Source organism: Triticum dicoccoides, chromosome 3A (assembly GCF_002162155.2).
Source record: "Triticum dicoccoides isolate Atlit2015 ecotype Zavitan chromosome 3A, WEW_v2.0, whole genome shotgun sequence".
NCBI lineage: Eukaryota > Viridiplantae > Streptophyta > Magnoliopsida > Poales > Poaceae > Triticum > Triticum dicoccoides.
In genome coordinates this window covers 164446558-164467780 of record NC_041384.1, presented here as the reverse complement: position 1 = coordinate 164467780, position 21223 = coordinate 164446558, and the positions used below count along the sequence as shown (strand labels likewise).

At 47.3% G+C, this 21223-nt stretch overlaps 1 protein-coding gene across 1 annotated transcript in view; it reads left to right on the top strand.

The window, feature by feature from the left end:
* The first annotated feature begins 20331 nt into the window (after nt 1-20331).
* Nucleotides 20332-21223, top strand: part of LOC119267719 (transcription factor MTB2-like) — a 3625-nt gene continuing 2733 nt past the window's right edge. The window contains exon 1 of the mRNA XM_037549150.1: nt 20332-20686. The gene's annotated coding sequence lies outside the window, so the exon portion shown is untranslated. The remainder of the gene's footprint in view (nt 20687-21223) is intronic.

The window sequence follows — 21223 nt, the reverse complement described above, 5'->3', positions numbered from 1 at the left end:
GTTCGGGCCCTCTCGATGGAGTTAATACCCTACTTCCTGCTTGATTGATCTTGATGATATGAGTATTACAAGAGTTGATCTACCACGAGATCGTAGAGGCTAAACCCTAGAAGCTAGCCTATGATTATGATTGTTCTTGTCCTACGGACTAAACCCTCCGGTTTATATAGACACCGGAGGGGGCTAGGGTTACACAGAGTCGATTACAAGGGAGGAGATCTACATATCTGAATTGCCAAGCTTGCCTTCCACGCCAAGGAGAGTCCCACCCAGACATGGGACGAAGTCTTCAATCTTGTATCTTCATAGTCCAACAGTCCAGACGAAGGATATAGTCCGGTTGTCCGAGGACCCCCTAATCCAGGACTCCCTCAGCAGCCCGGCCAGGTGCAGCGACAACCCTAGCAGGTGCCAGGGCCGGGGCCTTGCCCTTCTGCGTGTAACCTCGTCCTGCCATCGAAGGGAGAACTCCACCATAGACCCGTGCCGCGCGTCTCGTCCCTAGCATGGAAAAACCTGGCGGACGGAAAACCCTAGTGCTGGTGATCGCTCGATGAGGCGACTCAGGACTCGCTACCTCATGCAGACTGTGCGAGCCTGGCTTGTCAACGTATGTGACTTCGGCCTCCAGCCGGGCCTCTTGCCCAGTCTGAGAGGAACCCATGACCAACGCCGTAGCGGGTCCATCCACTAGGCCCAATAGAGAATTCAAGTGATCCCGTCTGGCCGCTCGAACCTCGTTGGCCTCCCTAGCCACCGGCGGCGGCCACTTCGGTGGCGGCAACCGGCTCCTCCTTGAATTCTTCTTCTTCATAATGAGAGTCCATGCATCTAGGATGAAATGAGACAAAGTCAGGGGGTCCGATTTACCTTCGCGAGCGACCCTACCCAAGGTTTCACCGTCTGCGTAGATTTCTTCATCTCCCGCTTCTGGTGACCCGGACTCGCTTTCGATGTCGACGGCGCAACCACAAGTCCGGCCGCTTGCGGCATCAGCCGCTCTGTGCCGTCATCCGGCCCCTTCTCATCCCTAGCATGACCGACGTCCTCTTCCTCGTCCTCCTCGCAATCAACTAACACCCAAAAACATCCTCCGAATCGCTGATCTGATGTCTTATGCACAGGCGCCGTCGTCAAGTTGATCACCTCGATCTCCTTCCTCTAAACATCCTGCATGCAACACGAAACAAGCACGTCGAACTCATCAATCGGAAAACGAAACCCTACCTTGATCTGAACGCCAGCCTCCAAATAATCGCCGGCAAGGATGTCGTTGTCCATATTCCGAAGAGACGTCCACCGCGACGCCGGAGTGTGTTGCAGCCGTCCCCTGATCCATCCGCTGGAGATTCGATCAGAGAAATGGATCGACCACTGCTCCGCCTATGCCCGGATCACGTCATCTCCATCGAGATCCGGCTCGACCAAAATCGCCTGACTCCCCTCGCCTTTCGGCGATGAGAGAGGCGGCTGAAAGATCCCCGGCGGCGGCGAGGGCAGCCGCGCGTCGAGCGACGGCGGCTGAAAGATCCCCGGCGGCGACGGCAAGGGCAGTCGCGCGTCGAGCAGCGGCGAGGGCAGTCGCGCGTCGAGCGGCCGTGGGTCGCCGCCCAGGTCGTCGCCCGAGTCATCGCCCATTGTGCGGCGGCCGTGGGTGCTTGGCTGGATCCTTGGAAATTGGGGGACTTTAAAATTGGAGGAGAATTTTACTTCCCCGACCTCTGCACCAACTAGGAATGCATACGGCCTTTTAAATATGAGTATTAAATTTTTAATCTCGGTTATGCACCGAGCCTAGTCCTCAATAAATGCGTGAGTACCAGAAAAGCCAGGTCCTCAAGAATAAATAGGAACGTAAAATCGCCTCCGTGAGGATTCGAACCCAGGTGTTGGGTTTGTACATCCACTTCCCCAACGAGTTAAGCTAGGTCACTCCCCCAGGAAGCATGTAATGGCTCACTTCTTTTTTGCAAAAGAAGCATGTAATGACTCACTGATATAATGTGTACTTGGAACTTTTTTTATCTGGTCCGCTACTTTAACACTGATATAATGTGTACTTAAAACCATTTTTATCTTGTCCGCTACTTTAACTCGCATGGCAACAAAAGAATTGCCGCTCCCAAGAGCAAAGCTATCATCCAGTGAGTCGGCGACGACACAGCATGAGAAGAGACGAACTCCCCTTTATTTTGTCCCACGCAAGCAACCCATATACCAACAGGCAGGCGGCCCAGGCATGCGATCCACTGTACCGGAAGCAAGCGACCGATGATGGAAAAGACTCCTTTTCCAGCTCGCTCGCACACAGACAACACACAACAGCGGACGGCCCCTACACACAAGCAGGGGTTGCCCCGACGCAAACACGCACCGGCGTTGCGACTGCAACGCTTTCGATGGCCGGGAAGCATCGGTCCATCCATCCGTGCACGGCGATGCCGTGAGCTCGCTCCCCTTTGTCCCGGGCCGTTCATGAGGAGCACGCACGCACGCACGCCCATCACGTTGGACCCCCATCCAACCCCCCGCCCGCACGTCTTTCCGTGCGCTTCCGTTTTGTTTTACGCTCCTCGGACCGGGATGGCGCCAGTTAACGCATGCTAATCGCCCGGGCGGCCGCTCCGCGCACCGACGAGCCTACCCGCCCAGACACGGCGAGGAGGGCGGGGCCACCGCGTCAGCGCCAGCGACGCCAGGCGGGTCGGGCGCGGGACGCCGGCGGGTTCCGTTAGTTAGCGCACAACGTGTCGGGGGCTCGCGCGCTCGTTTTGCTTAAATAGGCTTCACGTTTCCCACCACCCCGCCACGCCCCCGCGCCCTCGCGCGGTGCTGCTCTGGCGTAGCGGTTCTCCCCTTTTTACCCGCGGGGCGCGGTGACGGCACGCGCGGGGCCGCGGCCGCGTGGGACCCGCGGGTCGGTGTCGTGTGGGGGCTGGGAAGCGGGTGCGTGAAAGCTTCGTGGGGTTTTCTTCCTTGGGTGGGCGCACGGATCACGTGGCGTCACGAGCCCCCCCTGAATCCCCTCCCTCCCCTTCCCTTCCCTTCCCGTCCGATCACCAGGACACGTGGCGCGCACGTGCTCACGCGGCGCGGGTGATCTAGGAGTACGGCCTACGGTCGGCTTCGGGCTGGCGCTCCGACGCAGAGCCGAGCCGGGACGAGAAACGGATCGGAGCCAGATTGCATAGTGCTCTTTATTTTGTTTTTATATTTTTATTAAAAGAGTGACCCTAGACGCCGGTCAGCAGGGCCCAAATTTTAAACCGATCACGCGCTAGTCGTCAGATTATAGCAACAAAAATAGCCAGTTCTAGCAAAAATTAATGATTGTTCCAGCAAAAGGATTCTCATCGGCAAAACTCTAGTGGTTGATTGTAGCAACAAAAAAACCAATTCCAGCAAAAACATACGTTGATTCTAGCATAGCCATAGCACCGGTTCCAGCGCAAACGCGCGCTAGGTCCAGCACCAAAAAATCGTTGGTTCCAGCTCTCGGGGGTGCCTGTTGTAGCACCATGATGACCGGTTGCATCATCGTGACCCCGTGGTTGCCATCCTAGCAGAGGTTGTCGCGCGTCTCCAGCAACGGCTCTCGACATCCAATCGCTCGTCGATCGTTGTCGTGGTGGTTGTAACACGGTGGTGGCCTCCATTTAGCTCCGCCCATCACCGGTCACAGCATCCCCGCACAACAAAGGGCTCGCGGTGCCTGGAATCTTTGCAGCTCCCGGATTTGAAGTTGCAGCTCCTTCCAAAAGGGTGGCTGTGGCTTTTTGGCTAGGTGGGTGCAGCATCTGATGAGTTCGCGGCAAAGGCAACGGTGGTATTTAGGGAGGCGTCGGTGGTGGTCGCTGGTGCCGTAGGAGGGAGGCGATGGGGGAGGAAAAGACGACGGGTAGCCGAGGCATGAGAGAAGAGATAAGGGCGAGGGAAGGAAATCGGTCGAGTGGGGTTCACTATGGACACGCGCCCCGGGAGGGGATTGATTGCGGCGTGAAATAGGAAGGGCCACGGCCAGCGCGAGGTGACCAGCCGAGCTTTCAGCGGGCTGGCCGATTAGAATCGTTTACCTTTTAAAAATAAAATGTCAATATAAATGTTAGTGAATATGAATGCGGATCAGATGTTACTAGAATATGGATACATATAAGATGATGCGAGTAACAATGACATATATTAGTAGTTAACAGAAATAAGTCCATGACTATATGACACAAAATAATCAACTTGCAATGATAGGCATGTTTATACATAAATATTACTATAATGCATAATAAGTCCAAAGGTTAACCATACACAAAGTAAACTTGACAACTTATTAGGCTTTTATGTTGGATAATTAACACATTTGGGCTAGAGTTGCTTAAATTAGCTCACGGAATTGTATTTGGATATGGATAAATCCACTTCCATATCCATATTTGTGTTAAAATCACGTACCATATTTGTTTTTATATTTGTAAAATAAACCTGGATATCTTTCATTTCCATTTCCATCATAGTTGGAATGCGAATATGAAAATCAGATATTTCGAATTATCCACTACAACTTTCGACCATAGGTGCACATGATTTCCAATCGCACTTACCACATACTACTTGTTACATCAATTTTCATAGAGCATGCCAAAAGTGTGACATAATTTTACCTAAAAGCCAACGCTTTAAAGTTAGATTTTTAGCTATTTCAAGTGAACGCCCTCAGGTAGGTAGGATCCCACATCGAATCCTAAAGTGTTCGCTTTCACGCAACCTTCTAAGCGAACCGCAGACTGATGGCATTAAATGGTTCGTTTAGTATGGCAACCTTCCATGACTATTTGTATTTTTAGAGCATGACAACTTCCACCTTTTTTCTTGATGTAGCGTGAAAATTTCCTTCAGCCAGCATGGCAAACCCCGAGCATGACAATTTTCACAATATTTCTCTTTTTAGGCTAGCAATTCTCTATGCTGCAATCATGGGAGATATGTGAAAATGCATGACAGTTACTCTGCTATAGCATGACAATTTACTGACAATCTTTTTTGTACACCATATCAATTTTTACTTTATAACATGACACATCCTACAACAGCATGCCACATTTATCTGTTTCCGCACGACAATTGTGGAGCGTTCACTTGGAGTTGTTTCTTTAGCAAACGAAAACGCTCGTTTGTTCCTACTTGGCTGGGGGGAATGATAGTTCACTCGGGTGACTTTGCTGAGGGAATGTCAACGCGTTATTTGGATCCTAATTTGATAAAATTGTCATATTTTTATAGAAGATTGAGAACAACTTACAAGATACTTGTATTGGATGTAGGCATTTAATCATAAGAAAATCACCTCCACCAACACCCTTAAAAAAACTTGAGAACCAACATGTGTTTATGGTTAGGAGAGTAGTGGTACTCCCAACCCATCAGGGATCAAACCTCAGGTTTGATGCTTTAATGTCCCATAAAGGTAAAATGTTTTTAGTGGGAGCCAACATTCCCCTCGATAGCAAGGTGTGTGTTAGGACTTATGAGTGCATATAATTTTTTTTATGTGGTGAGCCAAAAGTGTTAGAGATGATACATTATTCAATGAATACATACCTCACACATGAGGCTATATTAATTGTGTATATGTGAGTTATGCCAATTAAAGCAGGATCATACTTAGTTATCTAGGCCGTTTAGGCTATTCACAAATAACCCTTTAATACCTTCAGTCCTTCACTAAGAAAATCATTTAGTTTATATGTCACCAATGACCCTTTTATAAAAGACCCTACAATATCTTAACTTAAAGCTACATTAGTTTATATGTTGCTCACGCATTCAGGTGCCTAGAGCCAAATCAATGCTCACACGGTCAGGAGATTTTATCGTATGCTTTTAAGCTTGTTTGGTCGAAATGTTGATCATATTTAGCTCACATGATTATCGAAAAACAAGAATATCGAGGAATTAACTACCTACCATCTCAAAGGAATATATTTCACGCTCACTAACATTGATTCCAGCCGAATGAATTCTTCTATTCTACCTACAATGTAGTGTAATTCACAACGGTTTAGCACCTATATAGGACCCGTACTACATCGAACACAACATGACCCAATTGTTTGCACTTCTCATTTTGCCTAAGCATTTTAGACGATCATACTTTGGATTGCAAAAAATGTTTTAAGGAAAAACATAGTGTTTTAGGAAAAATGTATAGGCTCCCACCTAGTGGTCGCAAGAAATGCTACTCCGTAAAACCTTCTAACGGGTAAAAAAGGAGAGCCAACTAGCTACATTCTGAATAGTGATGTTGAAAGATGAGATATATAGCACGCTCATGATATCTCTCGGGATAGTTCAGAGAGCATTTGTGAACTCCCTCATCCTCAACCCTACCTTCCTCTATGGCTAACGACACCCCTAACTCCTTCGCCGCATATTACCACCCCTTTCCCTGACGTTTGTTGCCACCTTATTGAACCACCCACAAATCACCACTATCACACCTTATGACACAAACACAACACAATTACTCGTACTTTTCATTTCTCCTAAGATTTTAAGATGTTAACACTTTGGGTTGTAAAACTAGTTTTTAAGAAAAGTATTATATTTCAGGAAAGCTGCATCCTGCCCACCTAGTGGCTATCGATTGATGAAACTCCATAGAAACTATCTCAGTGGTAAAATAAGAACCGAGTAGCCACATGTTAAATAGGGATGTCGACAAATCTGATATATAGGACTCACATGCTATCTCACTCGATAGCTTTGGAGCATTCATGAACTTATCCGGTACCCCACCTCCCTCTATTGCTTTTGGCAGCCCCATCGCCTTCACCACCTACTGTCACCTCTTTCTTCGTTGCTTGTCGTTGCCTCATGAAAATACCCACAATCTCCATTATCACACCTTCTTTCATCATCCTCATCCTATCCCCACAAACATCACTCGTCGCGCTCTAGGAAATCCACATCTCACAACTTTGCCACATGTCCTCGTCAATTGGTGGTGAAGAAGAGCGTTCTCTCCACGGTGAAGATAAACATGCTTGTTGTCCGCCTCTCAACATGGAGAAAAGACGGTGTGGCACAAGGATGCGTTTGGCAATACGAGCGAGTAAGAGCTTTTATTTTGAACATTCATTGTAAAACGAGTATTTGTATGTGCATATTCTCTTACTATCCTTGATGTGTTGACTTTGATCTTATAATTTCATACAATTTAAAAGAAATTAGTAATTAAACATACACAAAAGTTAATAAATGATTGGGAAAACAAAGTCTTCACTAATCTTCAAGTGGGAGATAGGAGATCGTGGTTCATCCACACCTTCCATATGTCTCATGTGGTTCATCCACACCTAGTGGAGACAGGGGAGCAACATGATCATACCACCTAACATCAATCATTCACTCCTAATTTGGAGATGAACATTGCATGATTCCCCCCTCTAACAGCACTCCTCCGGCATGCAAAATTACTAATTCTTGCCTCCGCCACTCTCCACACCTTGTGTCTATTTTTTCCACCATTCAAAAGTATGACAAGTGGAAGCCCATTTGCAATAAATTAACTTAACCACTTCCACATGAGCTAAGGAACATTCGGTTGAGTAAGGGTAAAACTCTTAAATTCCAATATAATTTTTCAAACAACAAGACATTTCTATTAGTTTCGCTGCAAGCCTTGTTTGCAACCTTGTTGGGGAACGTAGTAATTTCAAAAAAAATCCTATGCACACACAAGATCATGGTGATGCATAGCAACGAGAGGGGAGAGTGTTGTCCACGTACCCTCGTAGACCGAAAGCGGAAGCGTTAGCACAACGCGGTTGATGTAGTCGTACGTCTTCACGATCCAACCGATCAAGTACCGAACGTACGTCGCCTCCGAGTTCAGCACACGTTCAGCCCGATGACGTCCCTCGAACTCCGATCCAGCCGAGTGTTGAGGGAGAGTTTCGTCAGCACGACGGAGTGGTGACGATGATGATGTTCTACCGACGTAGGGCTTTGCCTAAGCACCGCTACAATATTATCGAGGTGGACTATGGTGGAGGGGGGCACCGCACACGGCTAAAAGATCAAACGATCAACTGTTGTGTCTATAGGGTGCCCCCTGGCCACGTATATAAAGGAGTGGATGAGGGGAGTCCTACTCTATGGGGTGCCCTCTCTATGGCGCGCCCTAGGGGAGTCCTACTCCCACCGGGAGTAGGATTCCCCTTTTCCTAGTAGAACTAGGAGCCCTTCCAAGTAGTAGGAGTAGGGGAGAAGGAAAGGAAAGGGAAAAGAGAAGAGAAGGAAGCAGGGGGCACAGCCCTTCTCCCTAGTCCAATTCGGACTAGGCCTTGGGGGGGCGGCCTGCCTCTCTCTCTTTCCCCTAAAGCCCAATAAGGCTCATGCACTCCCCCGACGAATTCTCGTAACTCTCCGGTGTTGGAAATATGCCCTAGAGGCAATAATAAAAGCATTATTATTATATTTCTTTGTTCATGATAATTGTCTTTATTCATGCTATAATTGTGTTATCCGGAAATCGTAATACATGTGTGAATAACAGACACCAACATGTCCCTAGTAAGCCTCTAGTTGACTAGCTCGTTGATCAATAGATAGTCATGGTTTCCTGGCTATGGACATTGGATGTCATTGATAACGGGATCACATCATTAGGATAATGATGTGATGGACAAGACCCAATCCTAAACATAGCACAAGATCGTATAGTTCGTTTGCTAGAGTTTTTGCAATGTCAAAGTATCTCTTCCTTAGACCATGAGATCGTATAACTCCTGGATGCCGTAGGAGTGCTTTGGGTGTATCAAACGTCACAACGTAACTGGGTGACTATAAAGGTGCACTACAGGTATCTCCGAAAGTATCTATTGTTTTATATGGATCGAGACTGGGATTTGTCACTCCGTATGACGGAGAGATATCACTGGGCCCACTCAGTAATGCATCATCATAATGAGCTCAAAGTGACCAAGTGTTTGGTCACGGGATCATGCATTACGGTACGAGTAAAGTGACTTGCCGGTAACAAGATTGAACGAGGTATTGGGATACCGACGATCGAATCTCGGGCAAGTAACATATCGATTGACAAAGGGAATTGCATACGGGGTTGATTAAATCCTCGACATCGTGGTTCATCCGATGAGATCATCGTGGAGCATGTGGGAGCCAACATGGGTATCCAGATCCCGCTGTTGGTTATTGACCAGAGAGCGATCTCGGTCATGTCTACATGTCTCCCGAACCCGTAGGGTCTACACACTTAAGGTTCAGTTACGCTAGGGTTGTAGGGATATGTATATGCAGTAACCCGAATGTTGTTCGGAGTCCCGGATGAGATCCCGGACGTCACGAGGAGTTCCGGAATGGTCCGGAGGTAAAGATTTATATATGGAAAGTCCTGTTTCGGGCATCGGGACAAGTTTCGGGGTTATCGGTATTGTACCGGGACCACCGGAGGGGTCCCGGGGGCCCACCGGGTGGGGCCACCCATCCCCGGGGGCCACATGGGCTGTAGGGGGTGCGCCTTGGCCTGCTTGGGCCAAGGGCACCAGCCCCATATAGGCCCATGCGCCTAGGGTTCAAGGGGGCAAGAGTCCTAGGAGGGTAAGGCACCTCCTAGGTGCCTTGGGGGGGGAGGGAAACCCCCCTTGGCCGCCGCACCCCCTAGGAGATTGGATCTCCTAGGGCCGGCCACCCCCTTGGCACCCCTATATATAGTGGGGGAGAGGAGGGACTTCATACCTTGAGTCCTTGGCCTTTGGTTGCCTCCTTCTTCCTCCCCAACACCTCCTCCATCTCCTTATTGCTTAGCGAAGCTCTGCCGGAGTACTGCAGCTCCATCAACACCACGCCGTCGTGCTGCTGCTGGTGCCATCTCCCTCAACCTCTCCTCCCTCCCTTGCTGGATCAAGAAGGAGGAGACGTGGCTGTTCCGTACGTGTGTTGAACGCGGAGGTGCCGTCCGTTCGGTGCTAGGATCTCCGGTGATTCGAATCACGTCGTGTTCGACTACATCATCCCCGTTCTTTGAACGCTTCCGCTCGCGATCTACAAGGTACGTAGATGCATCCAACGACTCGTTGCTAGATGAACTCCTAGATGATCTTGGTGAAACGAGTAGAAATTTTTTTGTTTTCTGCAACGTTACCCAACAGTGGCATCATGAGCTAGGTCTATGCGTAGTTCTTCTTGCACGAGTAGAACACAATTGGTTGTGGGCGTAGATTTGTCAACTTTCTTGCCGCTACTAGTCTTATCTTGCTTCAGCGGTATTGTGGGATGAAGCGGCCCGGACCAACCTTACACGTACGCTTACGTGAGACCGGTTCCACCGACTAACATGCACAAGTTGCATAAGGTGGCTGGCGGGTGTCTGTCTCTCCTACTTTAGTTGAAGCGGATTCGATGAAAAGGGTCCTTATGAAGGGTAAATAGAAGTTGACAAATCACGTTGTGGTTTCACGTAGGTAAGAAAACGTTCTTGCTAGAACCCTACTTCAGCCACGTAAAACTTGCAAACAACAATTAGAGGATGTCTAACTTGTTTTTGCAGCAAGTGCTTTGTGATATGATATGGCCAAAGTTGTGATGAATGATGAATGATCTATATGTCATGTATGAGATGTTCATGCTATTGTAATAGGAATCACGACTTGCATGTCGATGAGTATGACAACCGGCAGGAGCCATAGGAGTTGTCTTTATTTTTTGTATGACCTGCGTGTCATTAAAGAACGCCATGTAAACTACTTTACTTTATTACTAAACGCGTTAGTCATAGAAGTAGAAGTAGTCGTTGGCGTGACAACTTCATGAAGACACGATGATGGAGATCATGGTGTCATGCCGGTGACAAGATGATCATGGAGCCCCGAAGATGAAGATCAAAGGAGCTATATGATATTGGCCATATCATGTCACTACTTTATATAATTGCATGTGATGTTTATTATGTTTTATGCATCTTGTTTACTTAGAACGACGGTAGTAAATAAGATGATCCCTTACAAAATTTCAAGAAGTGTTCTCCCCTAACTGTGCACCGTTGCTACAGTTCGTCGTTTCGAAGCACCACGTGATGATCGGGTGTGATAGATTCTTACGTTCACATACAACGGGTGTAAGACAGTTTTACACAGCGAAAACACTTAGGGTTAACTTGACGAGCCTAGCATGTACAGACATGGCCTCGGAACACGGAGACCGAAAGGTCGAACACGAGTCGTATGGAAGATACGATCTACATGAGAATGTTCACCGACGATGACTAGTCCGTCTCACGTGATGATCGGACACGGCCTAGTCGACTCGGATCGTGTAACACTTAGATGACCAAAGGGATGTCAAATCTGAGTGGGAGTTCATTATAATTTGATTAGATGAACTTAATTACCATGAACTTAGTCTAAATTTTTACAATATGTCTTGTAGATCAAATGGCCAACGTAGTCCTCAACTTCAACGCGTTCCTAGAGAAAACCAAGCTGAAAGACGATGGCAGCAACTATACGGACTGGGTCCGGAACCTGAGGATCATCCTCATAGCTGCCAAGAAAGATTATGTCCTACAAGCACCGCTAGGTGATGCACCTGTTCTCCCTGCGGAACAAGACGTTATGAACGCTTGGCAGGCACGTTCCGATGACTACTCCCTCATTCAGTGCGGCATGCTTTACAGCTTAGAGCCGGGGCTCCAAAAGCGTTTTGAGAGACATGGAGCATATGAGATGTTCGAAGAGCTGAAAATGGTTTTCCAAGCTCATGCCCGGGTTGAGAGATATGAAGTCTCCGACAAATTCTTCAGCTGTAAGATGGAGGAAAACAGTTCTGTCAGTGAGCACATACTCACTATGTCTGGGTTGCATAACCGCTTGACTCAGCTGGGAGTTAATCTCCCGGATGATGCGGTCATTGACAGAATCCTCCAGTCGCTTCCACCAAGCTACAAGAGCTTTGTGATGAACTTCAATATGCAGGGGATGGAAAAGACCATTCCTGAAGTATTTGCTATGCTGAAATCAGCAGAGGTAGAAGTCAGAAAGGAACATCAAGTGTTGATGATCAATAAAACCACTAAGTTCAAGAAGGGCAAGGGTAAAAAGAACTTCAAGAAGGACGGCAAGGTAGTTGCCGCGCCCAGCAAGCAAGCTGCCGGGAAGAAGCCAAAGAATGGACCCAAGCCCGAGACTGAGTGTTTTTATTGCAAGGAAAGTGGTCACTGGAAGCGGAACTGCCCCAAATACTTAGCGGACAAGAAGGCCGGCAAAACCAAAGGTATATTTGATATACATGTAATTGATGTGTACCTTACCAGTAATCGTAGTAACTCCTGGGTATTTGATACCGGTGCCGTTGCTCATATTTGTAACACACAACAGGAGCTGCGGAATAAACGGAGACTGGCGAAGGACGAGGTGACGATGCGCGTCGGGAATGGTTCCAAGGTCGATGTGATCGCCGTCGGCATGCTACCTCTACATTTACCTACGGGATTAGTTTTGAACCTCAATAATTGTTATTTTGTGCCAAGTTTGAGCATGAACATTGTATCAGGATCTCGTTTAATTCGAGATGGCTACTCATTTAAATCCGAGAATAATGGTTGTTCTATTTATATGAGAGATATGTTTTGTGGTCATGCTCCGATGGTGAATGGTTTATTCTTTATGAATCTCGAGCGTAATGCTACACATATTCATAGTGTAAGTACCAAAAGATGTAAGATTGATAGTGATAGTCCCACATACTTGTGGCACTGCCGCCTCGGTCACATAGGTGTCAAACGCATGAAGAAGCTCCATGCTGATGGACTTTTAGAGTCTCTTGATTACGAATCATTTGACACGTGCGAACCATGCCTCATGGGTAAAATGACCAAGACTCCATTCTCAGGAACAATGGAGAGAGCAACCAACTTATTGGAAATCATACATACCGATGTGTGCGGTCCAATGAGTGTTGAGGCTCGCGGTGGCTATCGTTATGTTCTCACCCTCACTGATGACTTGAGTAGATATGGGTATGTCTACTTAATGAAACACAAGTCTGAGACCTTTGAAAAGTTCAAGGAATTTCAGAGTGAAGTTGAGAATCAACGTGACAGGAAAATCAAGTTTCTACGATCAGATCGTGGAGGAGAATACTTGAGTCACGAGTTTGGTACACACTTAAGAAAATGTGGAATAGTTTCACAACTCACGCCGCCTGGAACACCTCAGCGTAATGGTGTGTCCGAACGTCGTAATCGCACTCTATTAGATATGGTGCGATCTATGATGTCTCTTGCCGATTTAACACTATCTTTTTGGGGCTATGCTTTAGAGACTGCCGCATTCACTTTAAATAGGGCCCCGTCGAAATCCGTTGAGACGACACCGTATGAATTATGGTTTGGGAAGAAACCTAAGCTGTCATTTCTAAAAGTTTGGGGATGCGATGCTTATGTCAGGAAACTTCAACCTGAAAAGCTCGAACCCAAATCGGAAAAATGCGTTTTCATAGGATACCCTAAAGAAACTGTTGGGTATATCTTCTACCTCAGATCCGAAGGCAAGATCTTTGTTGCCAAGAATGGGTCCTTTCTGGAGAAAGAGTTTCTCTCGAAAGAAGTAAGTGGGAGGAAAGTAGAGCTTGATGAAGTATTACCTCTTGAACCGGAAAATGGCGCAACTCAAGAAAATGTTCCTGAGGTGCCTGCACCAACTAGAGAGGAAGTTAATGATAATGATCAAGATACTTCTGATCAAGCTCCTACTGAAATTCGAAGGTCCACGAGGACACGTTCCGCACCAGAGTGGTACGGCAACCCTGTCTTGGAAATCATGTTGTTAGACAATGGTGAACCTTCGAACTATGAAGAAGCGATGGCGGGTCCGGATTCCGACAAATGGCTAGAAGCCATGAAATCCGAGATAGGATCCATGTATGAAAACGAAGTATGGACTTTGACTGACTTGCCCGTAGAACGGCGAGCCATAGAAAATAAATGGATCTTTAAGAAGAAGACAGACGCGGATGGTAATGTGACCATCTATAAAGCTCGGCTTGTCGCTAAGGGTTATCGACAAGTTCAAGGGATTGACTATGATGAGACTTTCTCACCGGTAGCGAAGCTGAAGTCCGTCCGAATCATGTTAGCAATTGCCGCATTTTATGATTATGAAATTTGGCAAATGGACGTCAAAACGGCATTCCTTAATGGTTTCCTTAAGGAAGAATTGTATATGATACAGCCGGAAGGTTTTGTCGATCCTAAAAATGCTGACAAGGTGTGCAAGCTCCAACGCTTGATTTATGGGCTGGTGCAAGCATCTCGGAGTTGGAACATTCGTTTTGATGAGATGATCAAAGCGTTTGGGTTTACACAGACTTATGGAGAAGCCTGTGTTTACAAGAAAGTGAGTGGGAGCTCTATAGCATTTCTCATACTATATGTAGATGACATACTTTTGATGGGAAATGATATAGAACTTTTGGACAGCATTAAGGCCTACTTGAATAAGAGTTTTTCAATGAAGGACCTTGGAGAAGCTGCTTATATATTAGGCATCAAGATCTATAGGGATAGATCAAGACGCCTCATAGGTCTTTCACAAAGCACATATCTTGATAAGATTTTGAAGAAGTTCAAAATGGATCAGTCCAAGAAAGGGTTCTTGCCTGTTTTGCAAGGTGTGAAATTGAGCTCAGCTCAATGTCCGACCACGGCAGCAGAGATAGAAGAGATGAGTGTCATCCCCTATGCCTCAGCCATAGGTTCTATTATGTATGCCATGCTGTGTACCAGACCTGATGTAAACCTTGCCGTAAGTTTGGTAGGAAGGTACCAAAGTAATCCCGGCAAGGAACACTGGACAACGGTCAAGAATATCCTGAAGTACCTGAAAAGGACTAAGGAAATGTTTCTCGTTTATGGAGGTGACGAAGAGCTCGTCGTAAAAGGTTACGTCGACACTAGCTTCGACACAGATCTGGATGACTCTAAGTCACAAACCGGATACGTGTATATTTTGAATGGTGGGACAGTAAGCTGGTGCAGTTGCAAGCAAAGCGTCGTGGCGGGATCTACATGTGAAGCGGAGTACATGGCAGCCTCGGAGGCAGCACATGAAGCAATATGGGTGAAGGAGTTCATCACCGACCTAGGAGTCATACCCAATGCGTCGGGGTCGATCAAGCTCTTCTGTGACAACACTGGAGCTATTGCACTTGCCAAGGAGCCCAGGTTTCACAAGAAGACAAGGCACATCAAGCGTCGCTTCAACTCCATCCGTGAAAATGTTCAAGATGGAGACATAGAGATTTGTAAAGTACATACGGACCTGAATGTAGCAGATCCGTTGACTAAACCTCTCCCAAGAGCAAAACATGATCAACACCAGAATTCCATGGGTGTTCGATTCATCACAATGTAACTAGATTATTGACTCTAGTGCAAGTGGGAGACTGTTGGAAATATGCCCTAGAGGCAATAATAAAAGCATTATTATTATATTTCTTTGTTCATGATAATTGTCTTTATTCATGCTATAATTGTGTTATCCGGAAATCGTAATACATGTGTGAATAACAGACACCAACATGTCCCTAGTAAGCCTCTAGTTGACTAGCTCGTTGATCAATAGATAGTCATGGTTTCCTGGCTATGGACATTGGATGTCATTGATAACGGGATCACATCATTAGGATAATGATGTGATGGACAAGACCCAATCCTAAACATAGCACAAGATCGTATAGTTCGTTTGCTAGAGTTTTTGCAATGTCAAAGTATCTCTTCCTTAGACCATGAGATCGTATAACTCCTGGATGCCGTAGGAGTGCTTTGGGTGTATCAAACGTCACAACGTAACTGGGTGACTATAAAGGTGCACTACAGGTATCTCCGAAAGTATCTATTGTTTTATATGGATCGAGACTGGGATTTGTCACTCCGTATGACGGAGAGATATCACTGGGCCCACTCAGTAATGCATCATCATAATGAGCTCAAAGTGACCAAGTGTTTGGTCACGGGATCATGCATTACGGTACGAGTAAAGTGACTTGCCGGTAACAAGATTGAACGAGGTATTGGGATACCGACGATCGAATCTCGGGCAAGTAACATATCGATTGACAAAGGGAATTGCATACGGGGTTGATTAAATCCTCGACATCGTGGTTCATCCGATGAGATCATCGTGGAGCATGTGGGAGCCAACATGGGTATCCAGATCCCGCTGTTGGTTATTGACCGGAGAGCGATCTCGGTCATGTCTACATGTCTCCCGAACCCGTAGGGTCTACACACTTAAGGTTCAGTTACGCTAGGGTTGTAGGGATATGTATATGCAGTAACCCGAATGTTGTTCGGAGTCCCGGATGAGATCCCGGACGTCACGAGGAGTTCCGGAATGGTCCGGAGGTAAAGATTTATATATGGAAAGTCCTGTTTCGGGCATCAGGACAAGTTTCGGGGTTATCGGTATTGTACCGGGACCACCGGAGGGGTCCCGGGGGCCCACCGGGTGGGGCCACCCATCCCCGGGGGCCACATGGGCTGTAGGGGGTGCGCCTTGGCCTGCTTGGGCCAAGGGCACCAGCCCCATATAGGCCCATGCGCCTAGGGTTCAAGGGGGCAAGAGTCCTAGGAGGGTAAGGCACCTCCTAGGTGCCTTGGGGGGGAGGGAAACCCCCCTTGGCCGCCGCACCCCCTAGGAGATTGGATCTCCTAGGGCCGGCCACCCCCTTGGCACCCCTATATATAGTGGGGGAGAGGAGGGACTTCATACCTTGAGTCCTTGGCCTTTGGTTGCCTCCTTCTTCCTCCCCAACACCTCCTCCATCTCCTTATTGCTTAGCGAAGCTCTGCCGGAGTACTGCAGCTCCATCAACACCACGCCGTCGTGCTGCTGCTGGTGCCATCTCCCTCAACCTCTCCTCCCTCCCTTGCTGGATCAAGAAGGAGGAAACGTGGCTGTTCCGTACGTGTGTTGAACGCGGAGGTGCCGTCCTTTCGGTGCTAGGATCTCCGGTGATTCGAATCACGTCGTGTTCGACTACATCATCCCCGTTCTTTGAACGCTTCCGCTCGCGATCTACAAGGTACGTAGATGCATCCAACGACTCGTTGCTAGATGAACTCCTAGATGATCTTGGTGAAACGAGTAGAAATTTTTTTGTTTTCTGCAACGTTACCCAACATCCGGTACTCCGATAAATACCCGAATCACTCAGAACCTTTTCGATGCCCGAATATAGTCGTCCAATATATCGATCTTTACATCTTGATCATTTCGAGACTTCTCGTCATGTCCCCGACCTCATCCGGGACTCCGAACTACCTTCGGTACATCAAAACACATAAACTCATAATATAACAGTCATTGAACTTTAAGCGTGCGGACCCTACGGGTTCGAGAACAATGTAGACATGACCGAGACACGTTTACGTTCAATAACCAATAGAGGAACTTGGATGCTCATATTGGGTCCCACATATTCTACGAAGATCTTTACCGGTCAAACCGCATAACAACATACGTTGTTCCCTTTGTCATTGGTATGTTACTTGCCCGAGATTCGATCGTCGGTATCTCAATACCTAGTTCAATCTCGTTACCGGCAAGTCTCTTTACTCATTCCATAATACATCATCCCGCAACTAACTCATTAGTTGCAATGCTTGCAAGGCTTATAGTGATGTGCATTACCGAGTGGGCCCAGAGATACCTCTCCGACAATCGGAGTGACAAATCATAATCTCGAAATATGCCAACCCAACAAGTACCTTCGGAGACACCTGTAGAGCACATTTATAATCACCCAGTTACATTGTGACGTTTGGTGGCACACAAAGTGTTCCTCCGGTAAACGGGAGTTGCATAATCTCATAGTCATAGGAACATGTATAAGTCATGAAGAAAGCAATAGCAACAAACTAAACGATCAAGTGCTAAGCTAACGGAATGGGTCAAGTCAATCACATCATTCTCCTAATGATGTGATCCCATTAATCAAATGACAACTCTTGTCTATGGTTAGGAAACATAACCATCTTTGATCAACAAGCTAGTCAAGTAGAGGCATACTAGTGACACTCTGTTTGTCTATGTATTCACACATGTATTATGTTTCCGGTTAATACAATTCTAGCATGAATAATAAACATTTATCATGATATAAGGAAATAAATAATAACTTTATTATTGCCTCTAGGGCATATTGCCTTCAAACCTCTCCCCCGGGTCAAAATTACCATATCTATGCAAATAATATGTTTTTATTAACATGGATTCGTAAAACAAGAAAGGAGCCTCTGCATTTTAGTTTATAAAAGAATCAATTTTTAAAAGTGTTTTCAATTATGGATTGCCCTCCAATTTCCCATTCTAGCAAATTTGCTTTTGACCGGGTTGTGGTGCATGTGAAACTTGCATAACCATCTTGTTGTACGAACTTGGAGACGCCATATTGATCTAGATGGAATTGAAACCAGTATGATGGTGAACTCTTGTGAATCCTTTTCCCCTTCTCCTATGACCTAGTGATCAAAGTGATGACCAATCTACCTTCTTCCCCTGCGAGATTGCGGGTCCCCTCTCCCCTTTGTCTGTTGCTCTGGCGACGGGAGGAGGTGGGGACCCTAGGTTTTTTGCCCACTTGTGGTAGAGTGAGAGATACATTTAGATTTCATCTTCAATCGACGGTGGTGACGATGGCATCGCCATGGGCATGGAATAAGTTCACCTTGACTTGTCCTTGTTTTGTTGATGCTTCTTAATATCACCACCAGGTGGAGGATGGTGTGTCATCATATATGTTATTTTAGGTCTAATTTTTTTTCTTCTGCAGGTTTGCTTCGGCGACGTTGCCTGCTATGTGTATTAGTCCCTCGCCTCCAGTTCTGATTGACAATGGTTGGTCAGTCTATACCTTGTTGAAGAGCGTGTGACATTTGTGTTCCCCAACTCTGTCTACCTGACCTATGGCATTCTACCGGCTTCTCTAGCAGTTTCTTTTTTTCGAAATGAAGATTTGCTTACCCCCCCACTTATAAAATATTTGAAATTATAGTTTTGTCCTAAGTCAAACTTCACTAAGTTTGGTCAAGCCTACATAAAAATATAACAACATCTATAAACATCAATACTTCATTAAATTCATTTTGTTCGACATATATTTTGATATTGTAAATCTCAGCAGTTTTTTCTATTCGCTTGGTCAAACGTTAAAAAGTTTGACCTAGGATACAACTAGAACTTTGATTATTTTTGAAGGGGGGAGGGGGTGAGGGTAGATCATAAATGTGGGCGTCTTTTGGTCTACATCAAGGTCTTCATTGAAAAAGGCTTTCGCTTGATTTATATATAAAGCATCAACCACCAAGCAAAATCGATACAAACAGCTCCACTACCGTACACAACACACATACCCAAGGCAAGATACAAAGGTGTCGGGCACCCCCACAGTGCTACACCACCCAACGACTATCAAGCAAACTACAGACGAAGAAGAACCGCTTGGAGCTGGCGAGACCGGCGGCATGGGCGATCCACCAAGGAGAGGTGAGACCGACAACGAGGTGCGATGACTCCAAGACGAAGCCTCCAAGAAGGGCACGCCCATGGATAGCCCCCATCGCCCGATCTCACCGATCAAGTTTTCACCTGGAGCACTAAGAAAGGAGTGGGGACACCACGATGGAGCCTTCAGGAAGGAAATGACGTCCACGAACGCCACCGCCGCCGGCCAGTACAAGGACTAGGCAAGTGATGTACCCCAGCGCTCACCCTCCGTCAGCCCGCTTGCAGCCGAGCTGCGCGATCCGCCCACGACCATCGCGCCTCCCACCGCGAGGGTCGCCGCCCTGCACCCAGACCACCGCCTATACAAGCTACTTTATAGGCGACAACAAGCTTTGCTCACGGCACGCTCGCCGGCTGATGTGAGGAAGAATATTTCAACGCCCCCAAGAATTTAATGTATTTTTTAATTTCTATATAAGGAAGCGTGTGCTACTTAATACATGCCTTTTTTTGCCAAGAAAAACCCATCATGCTGGTGAAGGTTCTATAAAAGAATGTTTGATCCACTGAGGATAGCTTAGTACGATCGGTTTATATAAATGATAACAAGACATAATTATTTTGCTAATCATTATAATTAATTCTCTTGTGTGTTAAAAAAAAAGAACGAAAGCGCGCATAAACCCGTCGGCTACACGCGAGCCGAGCGACGCGAGCACACACGCAGAAGCGAACTCAGCACACTGGGCTCGGCTCGAGATCCCAGTAGAAAAGGAAAGGAGGCAGCCCTCGTCCACCCCCACAATCCCAAGCCGCAGCAGCAGCAGCAGCGGGTCGCCTCCCCTCCCCCGAAATCCCCTCGCGCACCAGAGAAAACTACATACACACCACCACCGTCGAATCCCACCACCCGCCTTCCCTCCCTCCCCTACGCGCACGCCGCGCCGCGCCCCGCGCCCGGAGACCCGCGGGCCCCATCCTCTCCGCGAGGAAGGAGAGGGCGAGCGAGCGGAGCCCGCCCCCCCTCGGAGCTCGGGTCCGCGCGCGGGAAGATCCGGGCTTCTCGCCGTCGCGGCTTCGGCGGCAGAGGTCGGGGCTAGCTGTTGCCGGCCCGCCCGCGCTGGATTTCGCGTCCCCTCTGCCGATTCGGGCTCGGGATCCCCGGTCCGGTGAGATTCCCCCGCCCGCCCTGCTCCCGAATTCCCTCACTGACAGTAGCAGCTTCCCCCCGTACTGCCCTGTCGCGTCGTGAAATGTTGGGGTGATTGCGATTTCGTGGCCCGTCGCGTCTGGCGGATGAGCTGAGTTAGGCGGAAAGGTGAGGTGATTTGCCGTGCCGTGGCCCAGAAGAAGGCCTGTTTGTTTAGGCTGGAATCTAGTGTCTGCGATCGGTGCGAACATATGGCCGTGCCCATGTGCATACGATGTCCGCAGCTTGTCGTTAGGCACGATTTTGGATTAGAATTCGGTCATGTGTACTCGGGCAACTAAAATAATCTGATGGCATGCCATAGGAATGCCAAGTTTCTATACAGGCAGTAGTAATTTTTTGTCACATGATAAACGTTTCCTGTCACATGATTCCATGCTTTGGCTCATTTATTTACATGTGTATTTATTACACACTGTCTTAGTTTCCTAGTAGTATTGATGATGTAGAGCGTCTCCCCTCACTCCCTGATAAGTTAGACTGATCTGTCATAGAT